The following is a 13,632-nucleotide window of genomic DNA, read 5'->3' as shown; positions in this document are numbered from 1 at the left end:
TAGCGTAAAACATCATTTCAATAATTTTGGTTAGTCTTAAACAAAAACAAACATTACAATAGCCAATATTAGCTATAAGTGAGCTCAAAACTAACCATACCATAACTATCCATGTCCATATCTTTAATCATATAGTAGTGGTTGACTGCTTCAACTTCATCAATATTTCTAGAAGTATATTCCCTCGAAGAAGATATTAAGATAAATTGTAAGTAAACTAGGGTTATCTGAAAATTACAAATTTGGAAACGTTATGTGAAAATATGAAATTTTGAGGGACATAGAGCATGGGGAATGCATTACTCAAAATTGTATTGAATCCTAAAGTCTAATCAAATTTTCATGAAGAACTACAAATTCATAGCACTTCAATATTTTTAGTCAAATATTCATTTGGACCTTCAAATAGACTATAGAATCTAGAGTTCAATTGATTTTATTTCAAGTTATATCAACTATCAATGAATTTCAATTAATAAGATAATTAAAGGTGAATACATAATAAATGTGATTCCAAAGAAATCCTACTATAAATAAAAACCCTCAATATTGAATCAAAGGTTGACACATTACAAGAGAAGAGAAGATTTAAGAAAAATTGTTTATTCAACATGAACTTTCTCACCTCCCACACACAATGAGACACATTTTCTTTGAGATTACATATCTCCTCTAAGTGTATCCCATGCCTCCAATTATCCACACTAGATTCTCCTCTAGTCTTGTAAAAGCACTCATCTGCCACACAAATGATATATCATATTCTTGTACATCACACACATTTTAGAAAATTGTGGACTTCAAAAAAATTTGTTACTTTTGGAAAATTATGGACTTAAAAAAATTAACTCACTTTTGGAAAATCATGGACTTAGAAAAATTTCAGTCAGTACTGGAAAATTGTGTACATAGCAAAAATTCTATGACTTTAAAAAAATTGTGAAACTAGAAAAAAAATTGTCGCTTTATGAATACTATATAATGAATTATAATTTTATTTGTTCATATGTTACATTATATATATATATATATATATATATATATATATATATATATATATTTAATGTATGTATGTATGTATAGAGAGAGAGAGAGAGAGAGAGAGAGAGAGAGAGAGAGAGAGAGAGAGAGAGAGAGAGAGAGAGAGAGAGAGAGAGAGAGAGAGAGAGAGAGAGATAGCGAGAGAGAGAGAGAGAGAGAGAGAGGAGAGAGAGAGAGAATTAAAAAATAAATATATGATCATCATTTATCTCTTCAATTTTATGGATCCTGATATTGATTTTTATACTCTTTATTTTACTTATTATAAAGGTATCTTTTTCACTGGCTCAAAACTTGAAAACCGATTTGAGAACTAGGAGTTTAGTTTTTCAAGCACGCTTGGTTATTTAGATTGCCTATATATTAGCTTAGCTAAAAACTAATAAGGGTTTTGAAAAAGTGGGTGCTAGCAAAAAAAATTGTTTTGATTTTATGTTTTTGAATGAAATGATTCATGTATATCTATTAATATCTCTGAATTAGAAAGTCTTGTCTACAAAGATTGATTGATACAATTAATATATAGAAGTGGTTTAAACTTATATATTTGGATTTATCAAATGTAAGTTTCTATGAGAACATTTCATTTTATGTCATGTGTTGTTCTGATTTAGAGTGAGGAGGCATGCCATTGTAAGGTAAAGTCTAATACTTTAAAATAATTTTATTTTTTGGAATCATAGATAATGGAGAACTTTGGTTTTCTAGATTTGTGATCAATCTCCTTGATTTCTGATATTACTCTTCACCTAGAAATGATCTAAGCAGCCTTAAGTGATTTTGGGTTAAAGTAAATTTCTCTATTAATTTAATAATAATTTATCAAAAAAATTGTGAAGGGAGTTGGACCTTTTAGTAAAATTCAAAGGGGGGTGATTATCACACACTTATCCAATCGTTGAATAATTATTTGTAACAAAAATAGCATGATAGAGTCAATTTAATATTTGTAAACAAAGGCACATCTACTAACCAAAAAAACCCAAATTTGAAAACTAATTAAATACTAAACTACTAAACTATATCTATCAACTTAAATAAACCTAAACTTGAAACTAAAACATATATAACCACTCCCCTATTATCAAAAAATTCTAAACTAAATAAAACCATATAGCTAAACCAAATAGAAAAATAAATCAAATCAACCCATAATCCTAAACCAAATTATATCCTTACACCAAAATTAGTAAAAAATGAACCATGACCCTAATCAAAAGTGAACACAAGGCCTTAAGCTAATGGTAACCTTGAACACTAACTATAGCATCAATTGAATCCTAATACTAAACCTAATTAAAGACCAATCACATTAATCACTAATCCCTACTCTTAACCCAACCTTAACCTTAGTAATAAAACATATTTAACCTTGACCTTGTGGTCATGAATGCAAACCTAAATAAATTTTTAAGGCTAGGAATAAAGGAATAGAACTCTAGTATGAAACCTAATTTAAAACTAAACAACACTTAACCCTAATCCTTATTAAATTATACTTATAATTCCACACACAACGTCAACTATAATTCTATTTGAATCTCAACCAAAATAATAATCTAAATCAAATTCGAACTATACAACAAACTATTTAATTAAGGAGATAATACTTTAGTCATAATCATAAAACTGAAATGAATAGAACCCTAACAACAATCCAAATTGAACCTAATAGCTAAACATGAACAAATATTAGACAAAAAAATTTTATGGATCCCATAAAAAAAATGATAATATCACTAGAATAAAAATCAAATATTAGTTTGGAGGGGATGAGGAGGTCCCGTGATTTGTGGCCTCCTCTAATAAAAATCTACAACTATTGATAAGTAAACCTAGATGATTAATATTAGAAAGTACAAATATATGATCATCATTTCTCCCATCAATTTTATCATTCTTGATATTGATTTTTAGACTCATCATTTCACTAGACCTATTATAAAGGTACCTTACTCATTCGCCCAAAAGTTTAAAAATGATTTGTGAACTAAGGAAAAAAATATGAAGGCTACCATAAACTAGAAAATCTAATAAAAATCTCTATAATCAAATTTTGGGCTTTTATAAGTAGTTGTACAATTAAAAATATTAAAAGAAATATTTGGAATCTGAAAAAAAAAATTGAAATTATTATTTGAGGACAATTAATCATAAAATATTGAAATTAAAGTAAAAGAAAATAATGACAAATAAAAATATAAAATGTAAATTCTAAGTATAATGTAAGATTTTAATAAACAAGCAAAGATATTAAGAATTTATTAACATAAAATTTTAAAACTAAAATTATCATAATAAAAAAAAAAAATACATTAAAGAAAGTTAGAATTAAATTAGCAAACGCAATGAATAAGAAATCCCCACTAATAAGTACAGAAGATCTTGCACGAAGCAAACTTTTCTCTATTGGGAGGATTTTTTCACTGTGCTGGTAATTAATGTATTTTACCATTTGTGGATGCTCCACACTCAATGTGCCAGACTCATTTTTGTTTGTTGTAGCTGCACTGTAAATTACTCACTCCTCTACACTTGTATAAAACAATGTAGAAACAGAAGTGAGAAATTCATTGTTCTTTGCATGTGAAAGTAGAAAAAATAGGTAAAGAGTGCACTCATAATTCAATTACTAAGTACAACAGGAGGTACCATGGCAGCAAAATCAACTATTGGTTTGAAGTTGACAAATGCATTGGAGAGGAAAATGAAAGTAGCAGAAAATAGGCTCAAAAAATTGCAGGAGAAAATACAGAAGGTGGAAAAATGACATAAAATTGTAGAGGAGGCCGTTGCAGTCAAGAGGGAAAAGGAAGAAAAGAAAAGGAGACAAGGTGAAGAAAAAGGGATGAAGCGACTATAAGCAGTTTGAAAGCAATAGAAGGAAGCTTAGGAGCAACAACATCTAGAGATTAAAGAGAAAGAATACAAATACAAAGCTTTGGTATGTGAATAGTAGGAGTTTTTCAATTGTTATTAACTATTATTATTATTTATTATGTTCGGATAGATTCAAACTAAGATTTCATAATAAGAGGTTTGCAATTTTATCATTGCGTTGTAGGTTCTTGCTTCTAAATAATAACAATTTTAATTTGACAAATTATATGCTAATTTTTAGTAAAGACTAAATAACTAAATAGGTTGAATATGAGCGAAAGAAGAGAGAAATGGAAGAAGAGACAAAGAAGAAGCGACGTATTGAGAAAGAAAAAGAAGCTGCTAAGTGCAGACGCCGCCTAGTAGAGGATGTGTCCAAGTCTACCAAATTTGTATCAAAGGACTCAAATCATGGTGAGGAAGTTGTAGCATTCTCATGCAAAGGTAAAATGCTGACTATTTTCTAATGAATGTGACTTAATTTTTTTTGTTATATTGATAAATTAGAACTATCAGATTTCCACAATCTATTAGTGTTGTTATTTGTATTTTGGATTTGGTTTTGTGAACAAATTTTTAACATAACATTTTGGCTCACATTCCATGATCCATCATCAGGATGCTCCTTTCTCTTTCTTTTCTTTTGCATGCATCCTGATGATGGACCATGGAAAATGTTATCTTAAAAAAATGTTTACATAATCAAATTGAATAAACACTTAAGAATACTGATAAATATTTCTTTTTTCTTTTCAAATATGCTCTAAGATTATTTATACAAACATATTTATGGTTAGTTGGTTTTGTTTATGTGGCTGATGGTTTTGGTTATGATCTTTTCCACTAGGTTACTGCTCGAGATCTTTTTGGGCTATGGTTTAAACTTGATCTTACTTTTTTGTTATGAGTTAGAACCCTTCCCACTTTAATTACTCAAAAACATATTTATGATATATTAATTTTTTGAATTGTTTATTTACTACAGATGTTAAGCAGTCAATACTGAGCAGTGAGACTACTTGATACGAAATGACATCTAATAAAGGCTTAGAGGATGAGGAAGAGAACTATGATGATTTTGGTCTAGGAAAAGTCATTCAATCATGGACAAGGTATATAAGGAAAGAAAAGCTACAATTCATATTCCTTTTAATAAAGTATATTAAATTTCTTGATTTTGTTCTTGTAACCTTTGTTTTTTCAGAAAGGAGAATTTGATTCCTCTACTAATGAGTCAACAATATATTGATCCGGATGAGTTATTTGCTGGTTCAAAAACTATGAATTTAAATGAAGGTACGTCACTACTCATGTTTGATTGAATTTTGTATTTTTTTTAATATTTAGGATTTCATACATTATTTTCTCATTTGTACTTTTTATCAATTAAAATGTTTTAATTTGATAGTTTTTGAATCTTATGGATCAAATCTAACACGAGATTTCAAACGGCATAGTTACAGCGGACAATGGGTTAATGACTGTTTAACAGAAGAAGAAGAGTATCTATACAAGTTTCAGATGGGATACATCGGAGTAGGATCATGAACTAGATTGAAATTGCCTTGTTGTTGTATGCTTATCAGCATGGATATACCACAGTTTTATCTCGAATATAAAATCTATAACATGATTATTGGAATTAAAGTTAAAATCTTGAAGTGTAACACATGCAAACAACCCACAAGACAGCTGCCACCAGAAAAGGAAAAAAAAATATTGAGTATTTATTTGATTCTTTTCTATTTAATTTTCATTTACTTGATTCCTTTTGATGTATAAGGTTGACATTTAATGTTTAACAAGTTTATAATTTTGTGGAAGCATCTGACCGTATGTGTTAATATGTTTAATTACTATAGTCGATTCATAATTAGTTTCAAATTTTATCATCCATTACTCTGTAAAACGATGCTATTCAATACATATTTTGTTCAAAATTTGATGTAATTATCTATTTCCAACTTTTTTTTAAGCCTTCTAGTCAGTACCTTTTGAATTATTAATCTATTATCGCTTGGCCAACAAATTCATTCAGCCACTTTAGTTGAGATACCATTTGAATGGTATTCTTTATATACTTTTATGATAATACAAGGGTTGGGGTTCAGCTTTTGTCCGACCTTAAAAAATGTTGCAAGTAATTGAACAAAAAGAAACTGTGCCATCAATTATTGTTCTATTGATGGAATTAATTTGCATTTAAATTACCATTTGCATTGAAATATAGCTCATTAAAACTGACTTAAGACAAAACTTGCATAATTCAACATACAGAGATTATATATAGCTTGCTGAGCATTGGAGACATTCTAGAAACCAAATATCATTTGGTTTCTGGAAGATGACCAGAATTGGCTTTTTCAAAACATGGATTTGAAAATTTGTTTATTTGTTTCAAAATTTGCAAAATGGAATTAGCATATGAGACTTCCAATTTTGCCTCAAAACCAAGTTTTCCAACTTCCTACTAGCAAGTAACAATTGAAAATAAAAACTTGCTTTTGTTTTTTAAGGAGTGTAAAAAAATAGATTGGACTACTTTTAAAAAAAAATCTTCAACTCCCAGCTTATGCACTTCAAACACATCTTCCGAGTGAAACAAATAGTTTCATTAAAATCTCAAAAATTGGAATGAAGATATGCAGAACCTTGATTTGGCTAAACCAAGACATGTACAAATCTAAATATTTTAAATTCCACAAAACATCCAATAGATTAGAAATTACTCATGAAATATTACCATGCGTAGAAGGCATAGGTCTAAACAATCGGAGAATGGGGTGAACACTTGTGAAGAAATGGAAGAGGAGAAACATAACATGATACTAAGTTGATAGTAGGCCAAATCTAATGACATGATAGGGGATTCATGCTCCTATATCTGATATACTTTTCATTCATGCTTCAACGAGAATATTTTTTCTGAGGAATTTGCATTGGATTTTTTTTATGAAATAGAATCTTCATTAAAAGACATATTCCACTTGTGGTAGATTTGTTTCCTTTGTTTCAAAGTTTTAGGATTATTGATTGGATTTTCTGAGAAATTCAAATTACTAAATTCAGTAGTTTTTTTGATGTTTTACCTTTTCTTTAGAGGTGTACATAGCACAACTACATCTATACAGGATTATCTTGCAACTATGCCTTTGAACAAGGAAGGAAACATCACTAATCAAATGGTAGAGAGGGTTATAGAGGGCCAGCTTCTATGCAGCCCCCTAAATGACTAAACTATATTTCAATATTATTATACAATTGTTTTTGATTTTTAATTTAATAAAAAACATATGATAAATATCATTTGGTTAGCTAGTTAGCCACTGTCCAATAGAGGAATAGATGCTCTAATTGTGGTATAGTTGGATTTTTAAATTATTTGATTATCAAATGGTAGAGAGGGGTATAGAGGGATACATTCTCTAATGTGTGGTATTGTTAAATTTTTAAATCATTTGGTTGTACTTTCAGCCTGTTCACATAGTCGTTAGAAGGTTGAGATCACGAGATTTACTCCCCCACTATAGCCTCAACACTCAATGCATTTATTGTAGGTAGGTAAGTTTGAAATATGAAAATGAGTTGGAAATTTTTTTTTGGAAAAATGGTAGACAAAAGGGGGAATGTTTACTTATTTTAAAAAAGAGATTTGGTTAAGTTAGGCAGACATCAACACCAAAGTTTGTCCTATCTAAGCAGTGATTACTCTAGGGTTATTGTATGCAGACACATATTGCTGCAAGTTTATTTTATGAACAACTTTTTTGGCATTCAATTGCACCCTATTCTATCCTCTATACTACTTGTTTGGATCTTGAAAGTCCAAGTCCCATCTCTTTATATGATATAAGATTGAAAATTATCTATAATCTATTACATATCTGCATGTGGCTTACTTTTGGTATCTAGTGAATATCTAAAATTAAGTGATTGATAGTTATCTTCAATTAGCTGAATGTCACATTTATATTTTCTTCCTTAAGGCACTTAGCTCATTTTTTGTAGCCTTTAGCTTTTTCTCACATGACATCAGGTTCCCTCTAATACAACCTTTACTCCCTTTAACATGGCCTTGACTACCTCCAGTGCGGCTCCCTAGGGTGGTTTTTTCTCTGCTGGTTTCCCTCATAAAATTTTCATTAGGTGGTCTCCCTCAAATACTTTCTCTCAAGTTGTTTCCATTTGGTGGTTTCCATCAAGTACTTACTCTCGGGTGTGCCATTAGGAATATTATGGTGGTATTAGTGATGATGATCTTCCCAGCCTGTTAGTTATTGAGTGCAAATCATGGTGCCAAGTGATGCATTGATTGAGACATTAAAGGAAATGAAGAAAGATTAGGTGATTGGTGGATGGGAGAGTGACATATGTCTTAAGGATTATATAGACTTGCAAATCAAGCATCTATCATCTCAGTGCAATAAACTCTTCAAACAATGGTCTAAAGTAAGAGACTTATAAGTGCCTATAGAATAAAGTCATACAAATGCAAGAAGAAAATGAAGAGTTAAATGAGGATTCACAAGATTCTATTGTTATGGCTAAGGGTGGAAAGCACCTGAAACTTAAAGATGATGAAAATGGTGAAGAAGATCTCTACACTAATTTCATCAACCTAGCACTCGTGGATCACATCGATGAAAATTTGGGCCCTATAGGTGATCCTTAGAAATAGAAAGCTCTACTAGAAATTTTTCAAATTCATTGAGATGCTACAAATGATTCATTGCAAGAGAAACCACAATAGGTTGAATATGGAGTTTATCCTTTGGTTGTACCCTCCTTTAAGGTACTATGAAGCATGTAGGTTGTGTTTTTTGTCAAGGTTACGTGTCTATCACCAAAGCTATATCCATACCCCTAGTCATGTCCACCGTCTAGGATATGTGTTTGTGACCATTGTCATATTAGCACTATCATTAGGTCTATCTCTATCATCAAGTCTGTGTCCATCATTGTAGTTATTTTTGTCAACATGTTCATTTTTGAGTTTGTTTCTATCACTATCATTATGTACATTTTTAATCACTATGACCTTTGTTGTGTTTGTGTCCATTATTGTCATTGTGTCCATCATTGTTGTCAAGTATGTGTCTATCATCCTTGTCAAGTGTTTGTCTCTTGTCATCAAGTTTGTACCCATCATGATCATCACTATATTCATATCCATCATCATCATCACCAAGTTTGTGTGTATAATCATTGTGTCCATCATCGTCATCAAGTTTGTGCTTGTCATCATTGATTCTTTGCCTATCGTCATCATTGAGTATGTGTCTAATACCATCAAGTATGTGTTAGTGATTGTTGTTGTTCTCATTATCATCATTATGGCTATGTCTATCATTTTCATCATATTCATAGTTGTGCCATCATAATCATGGTTGTCTCTATCACAATTGTGTGTCTATCACTATGGCTATGTCCATCATTGTTTCTACTTCTATTGTTATGTACGTTATCAAGGAGATGTTCATTGTCAAGGCTCTGTTCATCATCAAATTTTTGTGTTCTTCCAAAGGTCTCTTTCTAGCTGAATTTTTTTATGTCATGAAGGTTTTTTCTGCCACTTAGGTACTCTTTTTTGAGACTTTCTATGTCAAGGTACTCATGGTCAAGGTTCCCTTTGCTGAGTTACTCTTTGTGGAGGTTCCCTTCATTGAGATACTATTTGTTGAGGCTCCCTTTTTTAAGGCACCCTTTGTTGCTCATATTGGTGAGGTACTTATGACTGAGGACCCCTTCACTAACATACTCTCCACTGAGACTCCCTTTATTGAGACACATTGGCTAATTGACTATACAACTTGCCTTTTGTACTGTCTACATACTATCATCAAGTATATAGCCATTGAGGTTCCCTTCAATAGGGTACTCACGATTGTGATTCCCTTCTAGGAGCTACTCACAAACAAGGCTCCCTTCATTGAGGTACTTTTTGTCAAGGCTTTATCCATTGTGAATATTCTATAGGGTTTATTTAGAGGGCATTTTCCAGTAAAGAGTATAATAGTGGTCACAATGGTTGTGTTAGTGACTAAGTTTGTGCTAGCATCAACGTTTATGCCTATGACCATACCCAAAGTAATTTTTGAATATCACAACATAAAGGATTTCATTTATTGCCATCATTGGCATCATAGTGAAGAGTACAATAATGTTTATATTAGAGTTGCATAGAAAAAGTTGGATCACTAAGTGTTACAAAACAGATTTGATGTCAATTCACATGCTCTACTTGTGCTTTTGATTTGCGGTTGACAAATTGATGGTATGGATTGGATAGAAAATTTCTCGAGGACAAGAAATTTTTGGGTGGTGGGGATTTATAATGTCCCTAATTTTAATTAAATATTTAATTTGGTCAATTAAATAAATGGTCCTATAAAATAAAATCAAAAGGATTTATTTAATTAATTGATTTAATTAATAAAGGGACCTACTCTTTATTTTATTTTGTCATAACTTGTCGACTTGTCACCATTTTAGTAATCCTTTTCGGAAGCTTCCTTGAAGCCCTTTATATGTTCATCTTGTAGGTTATTTTGGACATGTGATTTGGATTATTTTATTGTTTGGGAATTTTTGTGTGGAGTTCTATGTTGTTTTCCACTTCGGAAGTGAGAGATCTTCCCTATTTGGCTTTTACAATTTTAGTGAGATTCAACCCCACCCTATTTCATCCTCTATGCTACTTGTTCGGATTTGTCTAGTTTTGGTGTCATCTTTCTCTATATTATGATTTTGAGAATTTTCTATAATTTATTACATCTCTATATGTGGCTTACTTTTGGTATCTGGTGAATATTAGGCATTAAGTGATTCATACTTGTCTTTAGTTAGTTGAATCTCACATTAATAACTTCTATCTCTGTAGCCTTTACCTCCCTTTTTGTAGCTTTTGGATTCGTGTTGAATCTCATCAAGGTCCCTCGGACGTGGCCTTGTCTCCCTACAATGCAACCTTGGCTCCTTATGACATGGCCTCAGGATACCTCCCATGTGGTTCTCTTGCATTGTTTTCCCCTGGGTGACTTCCCTCAAGCACTTTCCATCAGGTGGTGTCCCTCGGGTACATTCCCTTCAATATTTTCCCTCAGGTGGTTTTCCTTGGGCACTTTTCCCTCAAGTGGTTTCAGTGGAAGGGTTCAATAAGGAAAGATGCAAAAGCAATAAGATTGATTGAGGCAACCATGGAAGAGATTCTTTTTCAAAAAATAGCAGCAACTAACTATTCAAAAGAAGCATGGTATATCCTTGAGATTAATTTTAAAGGGACTAATAAAATCTATGTGGTGAAGGTATAGATGATTAGAAGAGATTTTGAGAATCTTCAAATGAAATAAAATGAGTATATTACAAAATTTAGCTCAAGAATCTTTGGTTTGATAAACCAGTTGAAGTGAAATGGAGAAGAATATGAGGAGAAAATAAGAGTGGAGAAAATTTTAAGAAGTCTACCCCAAAAGTATGATAATCTTGTGATGACCATTCAAGAGGCAAAAGTCTTAACCACTTTGACTATGGATTATTTGATGGGTATTCTCCAAACACATGAGCACCAAATTTATAGATCAAGAAAATCTTCCGAACATCAAGATTTTAAAGCTCAAGCCAATGCAAGAGGTAGTGGGAGAGGAAGAAATGGCTTTTGTAGAGGCTCTAGAGGTAGAGATCATGGTAACTCCAAAAAAAGAAATATTGGAGGAGAAGACTTAGGACAAGAAGGTAGCTAAGAGGAAGCGAGAAACTCTCAAAATTTCTCTAGAGGAAGCAAGGAAAACTACATATCTAACAAGAGGAATGTGGAGTGTTATTATTGCCACAAATTTAGGCATTATGGAAGTGAGTGCTAGAAAAAAAAAAACTAAATGGTTAAGGAAAAGTGCAAATGTGGTTGATGTGAATGTGGGTGAAGCAAATAATTTGATTTCCTTCATCATGTGAAACATGGGATAAGAAGGTAGTTTTGAGGTGTCGTATTTGGATAGTGGTTGCAGCAACCACATGAGTGGTAATGACAAATTATTTTCTTTTATTGATAACAATTTGTAATTTGAAATTAGAGTGGGGAACAACAAAAACATTCCTATTGTGGGCAAGGGATATTAAGATAAATTGTAAGTAAACTATTAGTATCTGAAAATTACAAATTTTTGAACGTTATGTGAAAATATGAAATTTTGAGGGATATAAAGAATAGGGAATGAATTCCTCAAAATTGTATTGAATCCTAAAGTCTAATCAAATTTTTATGAAGATCTACAAATTCATAGGACTTCAATATTTTTAGTCAAATATTCATTTGGATCTTCAAATAGAGTATAGAATCTAGAGTTCAATTGATTTTATTTCAAGTTATATCAACTATCAATGAATTTCAACTAATAAGAGAATTAAAGGTGAATACATGATAAACGTGATTTCAAAGAAATCCTAGTATAAACAAAAACCCTCAATATTGAATCAAAGGTTGACACATTACAAGAGAAGAGAAGATTTAAGAAAATTTGTTTATTCAATTTCTTGGATCAAAAAATTCCACGTGATTAAGTATGAAGAAAAAGGTTCATGAAAAAATTTTAGATTCTATTGGAGGTGTCATACACTAATAGATATAAATGTTTCAATTTAATGGAAGACAAAGGACTCACTTTGCTCTTGCCAACTAACTTAGAAGCTCAAAAAATCATAATGAAAATTGAAGGCAATGGAATTTTTCTTAAGTAAAACACTTAGATTGATATATCTACATCATTAAATGATAAAATTTAATTAGTAATTGTTATATATAACTAGTATTTCTCTGGGTAACCGCTTAAGGGAATATAACTCTCCATAATTAAATATATGTGTTTTCAAACTTATTAATATAAGCTATAAGATTAATCTAAATTAAGTAAAGCTCCAACATTCCCTCCTTTATTATATAAATTTAAACAAGAGTGGAACATCACAAGGTTTTTCAATCTAATCCTTCTAGAGGCTTTTCTAAAGCATGCTAACCAATCATTGTCACTCACTTAAAAATTACCGAACTTACTACATTAGTTTATTTCTTAATTATAGAACCTAAAACCATTTCACAACATGAACTTTCTCACCTCCCACACACAATGAGACACATTTTCTTTGAGATTACATATCTCCTCTAAGTGTATCCTGTGCCTCCAATTATGTACACTAGATTCCCCTCTAGTCCTGTAAAAGCAATCATCTTCCACACAAATGATCAATCATATTCTTGTACATCACGCACATTTCCTCTAGAAATTTACACCTTCACCAAATGTAAATAACAGCCCCTTAATTTCTCAATAAAGAATTAATTAGATATTCCCCAGCCATCTACTCCTTAAGGGACAACCAGGATGTCAACCTCCCTCTTTTTATCAAAGACAAATGTAGCAAGCCCTCTATTTCTATAAGGAGAACAAATAGAGTGTTTCTCATATGATGTATCATTCCTAACTAAGAATTTATCCCAATATGATAGAAAACTTCCTATATCCATTTCCTTCATCCTATTATTCGCCCTATTAGTTTCTATCTCTTTGATGCCACATTACACTCTATAATTTATAAAACATTTGAAATTTGAAAATATTAAGATCCTTAATATTAAAAAAAAAATGCAGGCAATGTTTAACATATATGCAAAGATAAAAATACTGACATTAATGATTTTTAAATCTTGCAAAATAATGC

Source organism: Cupressus sempervirens, chromosome 7 (genome assembly GCF_028749045.1).
Source record: "Cupressus sempervirens isolate cs-2001-9-10 chromosome 7, ASM2874904v1, whole genome shotgun sequence".
Taxonomy (NCBI): Eukaryota; Viridiplantae; Streptophyta; class Pinopsida; order Cupressales; family Cupressaceae; genus Cupressus; species Cupressus sempervirens.
Note: the sequence above shows the minus strand (reverse complement) of the source record.